The following is a 14,379-nucleotide window of genomic DNA, read 5'->3' as shown; positions in this document are numbered from 1 at the left end:
TAAACATGCTTTAAACGTCAACAAAAATGTTGGTGAGTTATAGGTTTAACCTATATATATCAAATCGTAACAATAGACCACAAGATTTCATATTTCAATACACATCCCATACATAGAGATAAAAATCATTCATATGGTGAACACCTGGTAAGCGACATTAACAAGATGCATATATATAAGAATATCCCCATCATTCCGGGACACCCTTCGGATATGATATAAATTTCGAAGTACTAAAGCATCCGGTACTTTGGATGGGGTTTGTTAGGCCCAATAGATCTATCTTTAGGATTCGCGTCAATTAGGGTGTTTGTTCCTTAATTCTTAGATTACCAGACTTAATAAAAAGGGGCATATTCGATTTCGATAATTCAACCATAGAATGTAGTTTCACGTACTTGTGTCTATTTTGTAAATCATTTATAAAACCTGCATGTATTCTCATCCCAAAAATATTAGATTTTAAAAGTGGGACTATAACTCACTTTCACAGATTTTTACGTCGTCGGGAAGTAAGACTTGGCCACTGGTTGATTCACGAACCTATAACAATATATACATATATATCAAAGTATGTTTAAAATATATTTACAATACTTTTAATATATTTTGATGTTTTAAGTTTATTAAGTCAGCTGTCCTCGTTAGTAACCTACAACTAGTTGTCCACAGTTAGATGTACAGAAATAAATCGATAAATATTATCTTGAATCAATCCACGACCCAGTGTATACGTATCTCAGTATTGATCACAACTCAAACTATATATATTTTGGAATCAACCTCAACCCTGTATAGCTAACTCCAACATTCACATATAGAGTGTCTATGGTTGTTCCGAAATATATATAGATGTGTCGACATGATAGGTTAAAACATTGTATACGTGTCTATGGTATCTCAAGTTTACATAATATACAATACAAGTTGATTAAGTTATGGTTGGAATAGATTTGTTACCAATTTTCACGTACCTAAAATGAGAAAAATTATCCAATCTTGTTTTACCCATAACTTCTTCATTTTAAATCCGTTTTGAGTTAATCTGTAGCGACCCCGACAAATCGTCAAGTGACGGCGTCGTCTACGTAGGTCCCATTGCATGGTCATAAGTCTTTAAGACAAAGTTTGACCAAAATATGTCGCCTTCATTTCAAAATAAAGATTGTTCCCAAAGTTTACAAGGTTATAAGTACAAAGGAAATCTAGGCGACACGGTTTAAAGTAAAGTCATAAGACGCTCCATGAAAAGCATGTATACTCGACATCCAATGCAAGTATCAAATAATGAGCGGAAGCATGTATCACATATCGTGCAAGACCTGAGAAAAACATAGAAATCTGTCAACGAAAACGTTGGTGAAATCATAGGTTTAGTAAGTATTAAACGTTGTTTTTGAACCACAAGATTTTGTATTTCCATAACGTAGATTATCCAAATCATTTGCATTCCAAAAGTGTTGTTATACGCGAGCACTCAATTATCAAAACTTAACCAACGTTACCCCATCACACAGTGCTAGAACCCACACTAAAACACAAAAATATATTTCATCCGCATAACGGTAGCGAACCGTCCGAATGAGGGTTTGTTAAACCCGTATGGCCACACAATATAAGTTCTCGCTTACACCCTGCAAGTGTAACTAATGATAATCGAATTGAGGCATTTTTGTTCTAACTCGCACGTGGAATGTTTGTTTTCACACTTGTGTTCAAAACATAAAAGTAAGTAGTACAAGATGTAACAAAGTATATGTTTTCTCAGCCCATGATTTAAAAGTATAAAAGTTGTTGAAAAAGGTGGGACTATGATCTCACCTTGAGCGCGAGAGTTAATAAAGTACTTCAACAAGTAAACGCGTGCAAAGACAAAGCTAGTCTTGACCTAAACATATAGGTTATATCAATATCGGTAAGCACAAACGGTCAAAGATGTTCAATTAGTCCTATGGCTCGTTACGACTCGATTAATATAGCATGTGAATCAATTTGTCAAGTTTCATGCACGATACAAGTAGTTAAGTATGTTAGAACGATTGTATAATCGTTTGGTTAAGTTTGACTAAAAGTCAAACTTGGTCAAAGTCAAAGTCAACGGGGTCGGGTCGGGTATCCGATAATTTTCCCAAGACGAGAAGTAATATAAGAGCCTAATAGTCAAGTTTCATGTTAAACGGAGTTTTAGTTAAGCGGAAACATTTTTGTGACATTTAAAAACAAAAGAGAGTGGCCTGGGGCTTTTGCGCGGCGCGCACTGGGTTGCGCGGCGCGCACTCAAGTGCAATTTCTGGTCAGAACTCAACCAAGAAGGCAAACATCTGGGATCTCTGATTCTGCGCGGCGCGCGGGTAAATGCGCGGCGCGCAATACCTGGGAATCATGCAGTTTGCAGAAAAAAATGGTCCAAGTCACGAACCAAAATACAATATAACACATTTCATGCACCGAAAACAATTAAAACGCATAACCTATATCATTAGAAAGGTAATTTGACAAGGAAAACAACTAAGCACATTTCATCAAGCAATTCATCACTAACAACAACCAAAAACCGCATTAAACGTTCATAATCAAAGTTTCAAGTTCTAAAACGCATTTTATGATTCGGGCAACCAATTTACATGTATGATATGCCGTTTCGAAGGTAATCATACACACATTGCAACAAAATTCTTATCTACAATATTTCATAGCATTTGGTGCATCAAAAGTTCATCTAAAGCTTATCAAACCCTAATCCAAGTTCACAAAATCACTAATCATGTTCTTGGAGTTTCCTTAATCAACCTATACATCAAAACGAAGCTAATGATACTAGTAACACTTTTAAAACATGCACTTTAACAATCTAACAACATTTGATCATTCAAAATCAAAGATTTAGCAAGCAAATTTTCATAATGAACTAGTTACACCAAAAACAACGAATCGAGCATACAAATTACATACACGACATCACGATGAGCCATAGACACTAATTAACAACTTTATAAGTCAAGAACACGAATTTAAAGAAATCTAGAGTTTTAGAAATGTTACCCAAACTTGATGATATTGGTATCAAAATGTAGAGGATGAAGAGAGGATCACGAAAATGTAATTTGTTTTGATGTTTGCTTCTCCAATCGGATTTAGATGATGATTTTATGTTTGAGGGTTTTGAGTTCAAAAATGAGAAGTAGAGAGAAAGAGGAGGATGAAGGTGGGAGGTGGAGATGAAATGAATGGATGTGGTAAGTGGGTTGACTAGTTGACCTAGTCAACTAGTTTGCCCATTTGGCAATCTCGGTCCCTCGAGTTTCAAAGCGGGTGCAGGAATTAACCCAACGAATATTTTAAAAACGTTCGAGTAACGGATGACTTTATAATTAGATAACGAGAATATTATGAACGTTAGTTAACGAAAGATACAAATTTGAATAACGAAAGATATTATATAAAAAAAAAAGACGGTGTTAAAATAAATTAAACGGAAAATCACGGGATGTTACAGAATCAAATTGCTATGGTTTCATATTGAACTCTATTTTATGAATCTAAACAGAAAAGTATAGGTTTATAGTCGGAAAAATAAGTTACAAGTCGTTTTTGTAAAGGTAGTCATTTCAGTCGAAAGAAAGACGTCTAGATGACCATTTTAGAAAACATACTTCCACTTTGAGTTTAACCATAATTTTTGGATATAGTTTCATGTTCATAATAAAAATCATTTTCTCAGAATAACAACTTTTAAATCAAAGTTTATCATAGTTTTTAATTAACTAACCCAAAACAGCCTGCGGTGTTACTACGACGGCGTAAATCCGGTTTTACGGTGTTTTTCGTGTTTCCAGGTTTTAAATCATTAAGTTAGCATACCATATAGATATAGAACATGTGTGTAGTTAATTTTAAAATTCAAGTTAGAAGGATTAACTTTTGTTTGCGAACAAGTTTAGAATTAACTAAACTATGTTCTAGTGATTACGAGTTTAAACCTTCGAATAAGATAGTTTCATATATATGAATCGAATGATGTTATGAACATCATTACTACCTCAAGTTTAGTAGGTAAACCTACTGGAAGTGACAAGAAATGATCTAGCTTCAAAGGATCTTGGATGGCTTGAAAGTTCTTGAAGTAGGATCATGATACAAAAACAAGTTCAAGTAAGATTTTTACTCGAATTAAGATAGTTTATAGTTATAGAAATTGAATCAAAGTTTGAATATGAATATTACCTTGAATAAGAAAGATAACCTACTATATATAACAAAGGTTTCTTGATCTTAGATGATTACTTGGAATGGATTAGAAAGCTTGGAAGTAAATTAGTAAACTTGAAGGGATTTTTGAAGTGTTCTTGAAGTGTTCTTCCTATGATGATTATAGCTTGATTCTTGAAGTGATTTTTGATGAAGATGATGATTAACTACTGGAAAAATACGTTCATAATAGTGTGTGTGTGTTGAGAGAGAATTAGAAAGAGAATTGGAAGTGAAATGGAGTGAATGATGAGTGGTAATTGGTGAGTGGTGAGTGGGGTTAAAAGGAGTTCTAGTTAGTTGACTAGCTCATGGTAGAAGTTAAAATTGATTAGTCATACATGACATAATCAAGAGTGGAATCCCATGCTAGTTCCTATTGGTATATACTCATAGTAAGTACGTTTTGAAGCTGTGTATAATACGGGTAAGAATACGACTAGAATTCTTGATGAAAGAAAAGAATGGAAAAGTAACTGTAACCATTTTTGTTAAGTATGAGTATTTTGATATATGTCTTGAAGTCTTCCAAAAGTATTTTAATACATCTAAATACACTACATGTATATACATTTTAACTGAGTCGTTAAGTCATCGTTAGTCGTTACATGTAAGTGTTGTTTTGAAACCTTTAAGTTAACTATCTCAATTAATGTTGTTAACCCATTGTTTATTATATCTAATGAGATGTTAAATTATTATATTATCATGATATTATGATATATTAATATATCTTAATATGATATATATACATTTAAATGTCGTTACAACGATAATCGTTACATATATGTCTCGTTTCGAAATCCTTAAGTTAGTAGTCTTGTTTATATGTATATAACTCATTGTTAATATACTTATGGAGATACTTACTTATCATAATCTCATGTTAACCATATGTATATCCATATATATATCGTCATGTTGTTTTTACAAGTTTTAACGTTCGTGAATCTCCGGTCAACTTGGGTGGTCAATTGTCTATATGAAACATATTTCAATTAATCAAGTCTTAACAAGTTTGATTGCTTAACATGTTGGAAACATTTAATCATGTAAATATAAATCTCAATTAATATATATAAACATGGAAAAGTTCGGGTCACTACAGTACCTACCTGTTAAATAAATTTCGTCCCGAAATTTTAAGCTGTTGAAGGTGTTGACGAATCTTCTGGAAATAGATGCGGGTATTTCTTCTTCATCTGATCTTCATGCTCCCAGGTGAACTCGGGTCCTCTACGAGCATTCCATCAAACCTTAACAATTGGTATCTTGTTTTGCTTAAGTCTTTTAACCTCACGATCCATTATTTCGACGGGTTCTTCGATGAATTGAAGTTTTTTGTTGATTTGGATTTCATCTAACGGAATAGTGAGATCTTCTTTAGCAAAACATTTCTTCAAATTCGAGACGTGGAAATTGTTATGTACAGCCGCGAGTTATTGAGGTAACTCAAGTCGGTAAGCTACTGGTCCGACACGATCAACAATCTTGAATGGTCCAATATACCTTGGATTTAATTTCCCTCGTTTACCAAATCGAACAACGCCTTTCCAAGGTGCAACTTTAAGCATGATCATCTCTCCAATTTCAAATTCTATGTCTTTTCTTTTAATGTCAGCGTAGCTCTTTTGTCGACTTTGGTTTTCAACCGTTGTTGAATTTGGATGATCTTCTCGGTAGTTTCTTGTATAATCTCCGGACCCGTAATCTGTCTATCCCCCACTTCACTCCAACAAATCGGAGACCTGCGCTTTCTACCATAAAGTGCTTCAAACGGCGCCATCTCAATGCTTGAATGGTAGCTGTTGTTGTAGGAAAATTCTGCTAATGGTAGATGTCGATCCCAACTATTTCCGAAATCAATAACACATGCTCGTAGCATGTCTTCAAGTGTTTGTATCGTCTTTTCGCTCTGCCCATCAGTTTGTGGATGATAGGCAGTACTCATGTCTAGACGAGTTCCTAATGCTTGCTGTAATGTCTGCCAGAATCTTGAAATAAATCTGCCATCCCTATCAGAGATAATAGAGATTGGTATTCCATGTCTGGAGATGACTTCCTTCAAATACAGTCGTGCTAACTTCTCCATCTTGTCATCTTCTCTTATTGGCAGGAAGTGTGCTGATTTGGTGAGACGATCAACTATTACCCAAATAGTATCAAAACCACTTGCAGTCCTTGGCAATTTAGTGATGAAATCCATGGTAATGTTTTCCCATTTCCATTCCGGGATTTCGGGTTGTTGAAGTAGACCTGATGGTTTCTGATGCTCAGCTTTGACCTTAGAACACGTCAAACATTCTCCTACGTATTTAGCAACATCGGCTTTCATACTCGGCCACCAAAAATGTTTCTTGAGATCCTTGTACATCTTCCCCGTTCCAGGATGTATTGAGTATCTGGTTTTATGAGCTTCTCTAAGTACCATTTCTCTCATATCTCCAAATTTTGGTACCCAAATCCTTTCAGCCCTATACCGGGTTCCGTCTTCCCGAATATTAAGATGCTTCTCCGATCCTTTGGGTATTTCATCCTTTAAATTTACCTCTTTTAAAACTCCTTGTTGCGCCTCCTTTATTTGAGTAGTAAGGTTATTATGAATCATTATATTCATAGATTTTACTCGAATGGGTTCTCTGTCCTTCCTGCTCAAGGCATCGGCTACCACATTTGCCTTCCCCGGGTGGTAACGAATCTCAAAGTCGTAATCATTCAACAATTCAATCTACCTACGCTGCCTCATATTCAGTTGTTTCTGATTAAATATGTGTTGAAGACTTTTGTGGTCGGTATATATAATACTTTTGACCCCATATAAGTAGTGCCTCCAAGTCTTTAATGCAAAAACAACCGCGCCTAATTCCAAATCATGCGTTGTATAATTTTGTTCGTGAATCTTCAATTGTCTAGATGCATAAGCAATCACCTTCGTTCGTTGCATTAATACACAACTGAGACCTTGCTTTGATGCGTCACAATAAATTACAAAATCATCATTCCCTTCAGGCAATGACAATATAGGTGCCGTAGTTAGCTTTTTCTTCAATAACTGAAACGATTTCTCTTATTCATCATTCCATTCAAATTTCTTCCCTTTATGCGTTAATGCAGTCAAGGGTTTTGCTATTCTGGAAAAGTCTTGGATGAACCTTCTGTAGTAAGCAGCTAGTCCTAAAAACTGGCGTATGTGTTTCGGAGTTTTCGGGGCTTCCCACTTTTCAACAGTTTCTATCTTTGCCGGATCCACCTTAATACCTTCTTTGTTCACTATGTGACCGAGGAATTGAACTTCTTCCAACCAAAATGCACACTTTGAAAACTTAGCGTACAATTCTTCCTTCCTCAATACTTCTAACACCTTTCTCAAATGTTCACCGTGTTCTTGGTCATTCTTTGAGTAAATAAGTATGTCATCAATGAAAACAATGACAAACTTGTCAAGGTATGGTCCACACACTCGGTTCATAAGGTCCATGAACACAGCTGGTGCATTAGTTAAACCAAACGGCATGACCATAAACTCGTAATGACCGTAACGTGTTCTGAAAGCAGTCTTTGGAATATCATCTTCTTTCACCCGCATTTGATGATACCCGGAACGTAAGTCAATCTTTGAATAAACAGACGAGCCTTGTAGTTGATCAAATAAGTTGTCGATTCTCGGTAGTGGGTAGCGGTTCTTGATGGTAAGTTTGTTCAACTCTCGGTAGTCGATACACAACCTGAATGTACCATCTTTCTTCTTGACAAACAAAACAGGAGCTCCCCACGGTGATGTGCTTGGTCGAATGAAACCACGCTCTAAAATTTCTTGTAATTGGCTTTGCAGTTCCTTCATCTCGCTGGGTGCGAGTCTGTAAGGAGCACGAGCTATTGGTGCAGCTCCTGATACAAGATCTATTTGAAATTCAACGGATCGCTGTGGGGGTAATCCCGGTAATTCTTTCGGAAATACATCGGGAAATTCTTTTGCAATGGGAACATCATTGATGCTCTTTTCTTCAGTTTGTTCTTTCTCGACGTGTGCTAGAACAGCATAGCAACCTTTTCTTATTAGTTTTTGTGCCTTCAAATTACTAATAATATGTAGCTTCGTGTTGCCCTTTTCTCCGTACACCATTAAGGGTTTTCCTTTTTCTCGTATAATGCGAATTGCATTTTGTAATAAACGATCTCTGCTTTCACTTCTTTCAACCAGTCCATACCGATTATCACATCAAAACTCCCTAACTCTACTGGTATCAAATCAATCTTAAATGTTTCGCTAACCAGTTTAATTTCTCGATTTCGACATATATTATCTGCTGAAATTAATTTACCATTTGCTAATTCGAGTAAAAATTTACTATCCAAAGGCGTCAATGGACAACTTAATTTAGCACAAAAATCTCTACTCATATAACTTCTATCCGCACCCGAATCAAATAAATCGTAAGCAGATTTATTGTCAATAAGAAACGTACCCGTAACAAGCTCCGGGTCTTCCTGTGCCTCTGCCGCATTAATATTGAAAACTCTTCCGCGGCCTTGTCCATTCGTGTTCTCCTGGTTCGGGCAATTTCTAATAATGTGGCCCGGTTTTCCACATTTATAACAAACTACATTGGCATAACTTGCTCCGACACTACTTGCTCCGCCATTACTCGTTCCGACACCATTTGTTCCTTTCGTTCTATTAACCCCTGGTCCGTAGACCTCACACTTCGCCGCGCTATGACCATTTCTTTTACACTTGTTGCAAAATTTGGTGCAGAACCCCGAGTGATACTTTTCACACCTTTGGCATAGCTGCTTCTGATTGTTGTTGTTGTTGCGGTTATTATTGTTGTTGGGATGATTGTTGTAGTTGCTGTTGTTGTTGTTGTTGTTGTTGTTGTTGTTGGGCCGTTTGTTGTAGTTGCGATTGATGTTGCGATTGTTGGGATAATTTTTGCGATTATTGTTGTAATTGCTGTTGTTGTTGTATTGGTGATTCTTATCACCGTTTTCCTCCCACTTTCTTTTTACTTGCTTCACATTGGCCTCTTCAGCAGTCTGTTCTTTAATTCTTTCTTCAATCTGGTTCACTAGTTTGTGAGCCATTCTACATGCCTGTTGTATGGATGCGGGCTCGTGTGAACTTATATCTTCTTGGATTCTTTCCGGTAATCCTTTCACAAACGCGTCGATCTTCTCTTCCTCATCTTCGAATGCTCCCGGACACAATAGGCACAATTCTGTGAATCGTCTTTTGTACGTGGTAATATCAAATCCTTGGGTTCGTAACCCTCTAAGTTCTGTCTTGAGCTTATTGACCTCGATTCTGGGACGGTACTTCTCGTTCATCAAGTGCTTGAATGCTGACCACGGTAGTGCGTACGCATCATCTTGTCCCACTTGCTCTAGATAGGTATTCCACCATGTTAACGCAGAACATGTGAAGGTATGCGTAGCATACTTCACTTTGTCCTCTTCAGTACACTTACTTATGGCAAACACCGATTCGACCTTCTCGGTCCACCGTTTCAATCCGATCGGTCCTTCGGTTCCATCAAATTCCAAAGGTTTGCAGGCAGTGAATTCTTTGTAGGTGCATCCTACACGATTTCCTGTACTGCCAGATCCAAGGTTATTATTGGTATGTAGTGCAGCCTGTACTGCGGCTATGTTTGAAGCTAGAAAAGTACGGAATTCCTCTTCATTCATATTCACGGTGTATCGAGTAGTCGGTGCCATTTCCTTCAAAATAGTCAAATGGAACAAGTTAATCATACAGAATATTAAGAGTAGTTAATAGTATTTCGTAGCATAATATGAACTCATTTATAAAAGCTTTTTCTTCATATTAGCGTTTTATAAGTTTAAATTCGGGGAGTACCTACCCGTTAAGTTCATACTTAGTAGCTAATATACAATTCAACTACTACAATTCTATATGAAAAACTGATTGTAATAATATTTCGCGTTCAAACTTTTATACAATATTTTACAAACTTACAATACCGCTTATTTTACATAAAGCATGAAATATAGCACACAATAACTTTGATACAAGATAGTTGTGAAGATAATTCTAGCTAGTACACAAGTCGTTCAGCAAAGGCAATAAAGACACGTAATTCATACGTCCAGAAACAAGTCATGCATTCTGGTTTTACTAGGACTACTTCCCATCCTTGGTCTTGTGGAACATAACCGTTATGGCCGTTGATAAGACAGCGTGTTGTAACGTCGTCAAAGGTACGAGGGTTACGTAATGACCAACAGTCTCGTAATAACCTAAAAACCTCATTTCTTACCCCAATTACCGACTCCGTCACTTGTGGGAACGTTTTGTTTAATAGTTGTAGCCCGATGTTCTTGTTCTCACTTTGGTGAGAAGTGAACATTACTAATCCGTAAGCATAACATGCTTCTTTATGTTGCATGTTAGCCGCTTTTTCTAAATCACGAAGTCCTATATTCGGATATACTGAGTCAAAATAATTTCTTAACCCATTACGTAAAATAGCATTTGGGTTCCCCGCAATATATGCGTCAAAGTAAACACATCGTAACTTATGGATTTCCCAATGTGATATCCCCCATCTTTCGAATGAAAGCCTTTTATAAACCAAGCCATTCATGGAACGTTCTTCGAATGTCTTACAAACTGATCTCGCCTTAAATAGTTGTGTCGAAGAATTCTGACCGACTCTAGACAAGATTTCATCAATCATGTCTCCGGGTAGGTCTCTTAAAATATTGGGTTGTCTATCCATTTTGTGTTTTTATACTGTAAAATAGACAAGAGTTAGATTCATAAAAAAAATACTTATTAATACAAGCAATTTTTACATATATCATAAAGCATAAGCACACTATATTACATATATTACACCACACGAATACAACTATCTTATTCCGACTCGCTCGTTTCTTCTTGTTCGGTTTTGGTTCGTTTTGCCAAGTTTCTAGGGATATATGATGTTCCCCTATTACGAGCCGTCGTTGTCCACATTGGTTTAGAAAAACCTGGTGGTTTAGAGGTTCCCGGGTCATTGTTACAACTTAAGGACTTCGGGGGTTGACGATACATATAAAGTTCATCGGGGTTGGAATTAGATTTCTCTATTTTTATGCCCTTTCTCTTATTATTTTCTTTTGCCTTTTTAAATTCAGTTGGGGTAATTTCTATAACATCATCGGAATTCTCGTCGGAATCCGATTCATCGGAGAATTGGTAATCCTCCCAATATTTTGCTTCCTTGGCGGAAACACCATTGACCATAATTAACCTTGGTCGGTTGGTTGAGGATTCTCTTTTACTTAACCATTTTATTATTTCCCCCACCGGTTCTATTTCTTCTTCCGGTTCTGATTCTTCTTCCGGTTCCGATTCTTCTTCCGGTTCCGACTCTTCTTCCGGTTCCTCTTCGGGAACTTGTGAATCAGTCCACGAATCATTCCAATTTACATTTGACTCTTCATTATTATTAGGTGAGTCAATGGGACTTGTTCTAGAGGTAGACATCTATCACATAATATCAAACACGTTAAGAGATTAATATATCACATAATATTCACATGTTAAAAATATATAGTTTCCAACAAAATTTGTTAAGCAATCATTTTTCAAGTAAACACGGTTGAAGTCCAGACTCACTAATGCATCCTAACAAACTCAATAAGACACACTAATGCAAAATTCTGGTTCTCTAAGACCAACGCTCGGATACCAACTGAAATGTCCCGTTCTTATTGATTAGAAACGTTCCATATTAATTGATTTCGTAGCGAGGTTTTGACCTCTATATGAGACGTTTTTCAAAGACTACATTCATTTTTAAAACAAACCATAACCTTTATTTCATAAATAAAGGTTTAAAAAGCTTCACGTAGATTATCAAATAATGATAATCTAAAATATCCTGTTTACATACAACCATTACATAATGGTTTACAATACAAATATGTTACATTGAAATCAGTTTCTTGAATGCAGTTTTTACACAATATCAAACAAACATGGACTCCAAATCTTGTCCTTATTTTAGTATGCAACAGCGGAAGCTCTTAGTATTCACCTGAGAATAAACATGCTTTAAACGTCAACAAAAATGTTGGTGAGTTATAGGTTTAACCTATATATATCAAATCGTAACAATAGACCACAAGATTTCATATTTCAATACACATCCCATACATAGAGATAAAAATCATTCATATGGTGAACACCTGGTAACCGACATTAACAAGATGCATATATATAAGAATATCCCCATCATTTCGGGACACCCTTCGGATATGATATAAATTTCGAAGTACTAAAGCATCCGGTACTTTGGATGGGGTTTGTTAGGCCCAATAGATCTATCTTTAGGATTCGCGTCAATTAGGGTATCTGTTCCCTAATTCTTAGATTACCAGACTTAATAAAAAGGGGCATATTCGATTTCGATAATTCAACCATAGAATGTAGTTTCACGTACTTGTGTCTATTTTGTAAATCATTTATAAAACCTGCATGTATTCTCATCCCAAAAATATTAGATTTTAAAAGTGGGACTATAACTCACTTTCACAGATTTTTACTTCGTCGGGAAGTAAGACTTGGCCACTGGTTGATTCACGAACCTATAACAATATATACATATATATCAAAGTATGTTTAAAATATATTTACAACACTTTTAATATATTTTGATGTTTTAAGTTTATTAAGTCAGCTGTCCTCGTTAGTAACCTACAACTAGTTGTCCACACTTAGATGTACAGAAATAAATCGATAAATATTATCTTGAATCAATCCACGACCCAGTGTATACGTATCTCAGTATTGATCACAACTCAAACTATATATATTTTGGAATCAACCTCAACCCTGTATAGCTAACTCCAACATTCACATATAGAGTGTCTATGGTTGTTCCGAAATATATATAGATGTGTCGACATGATAGGTCGAAACATTGTATACGTGTCTATGGTATCTCAAGATTACATAATATACAATACAAGTTGATTAAGTTATGGTTGGAATAGATTTGTTACCAATTTTCACGTACCTAAAATGAGAAAAATTATCCAATCTTGTTTTACCCATAACTTCTTCATTTTAGATCCGTTTTGAGTGAATCAAATTGCTATGGTTTCATATTGAACTCTATTTTATGAATTTAAACAGAAAAGTATAGGTTTATAGTCGGAAAAATAAGTTACAAGTCATTTTTGTAAAGGTAGTCATTTCAGTCGAAAGAACGACGTCTAGATGACCATTTTAGAAAACATACTTCCACTTTGAGTTTAACCATAATTTTTGGATATAGTTTCATGTTCATAATAAAAATCATTTTCTCAGAATAAAAACTTTTAAATCAAAGTTTATCATAGTTTTTAATTAACTAACCCAAAACAGCCTGCGGTGTTACTACGACGGCGTAAATCCGGTTTTACGGTGTTTTTCGTGTTTCCAAGTTTTAAATCATTAAGTTAGCATATCATATAGATATAGAACATGTGTGTAGTTAATTTTAAAAGTCAATTTAGAAGGATTAACTTTTGTTTGCGAACAAGTTTAGAATTAACTAAACTATGTTCTAGTGATTACGAGTTTAAACCTTCGAATAAGATAGTTTTATATATATATGAATCGAATGATGTTATGAACATAATTACTACCTCAAGTTTAGTAGGTAAACCTACTGGAAGTGACAAGAAATGATCTAGCTTCAAAGGATCTTGGATGGCTTGAAAGTTCTTGAAGTAGGATCATGATACAAAAACAAGTTCAAGTAAGATTTTTACTCGAATTAAGATAGTTTATAGTTATAGAAATTGAATCAAAGTTTGAATATGAATATTACCTTGAATAAGAAAGATAACCTACTGTATATAACAAAGGTTTCTCGATCTTAGATGATTACTTGGAATGGATTAGAAAGCTTGGAAGTAAATTAGTAAACTTGAAGGGATTTTTGAAGTGTTTTTGAAGTGTTCTTCCTATGATGATTATAGCTTGATTCTTGAAGTGATTTTTGATGAAGATGATGATTAACTACTGGAAAAATACGTTCAAAATAGTGTGTGTGTGTTGAGAGAGAATTAGAAAGAGAATTGGAAGTGAAATGGAGTGAATGATGAGTGGTAATTGGTGAGTGGTGAGTGGGG

Source organism: Rutidosis leptorrhynchoides, chromosome 4 (assembly GCF_046630445.1).
Source record: "Rutidosis leptorrhynchoides isolate AG116_Rl617_1_P2 chromosome 4, CSIRO_AGI_Rlap_v1, whole genome shotgun sequence".
NCBI classification, from domain to species: domain Eukaryota; kingdom Viridiplantae; phylum Streptophyta; class Magnoliopsida; order Asterales; family Asteraceae; genus Rutidosis; species Rutidosis leptorrhynchoides.
The sequence above is the reverse complement of the archived record's forward strand: the minus strand, read 5'-3'. Positions refer to the sequence as shown.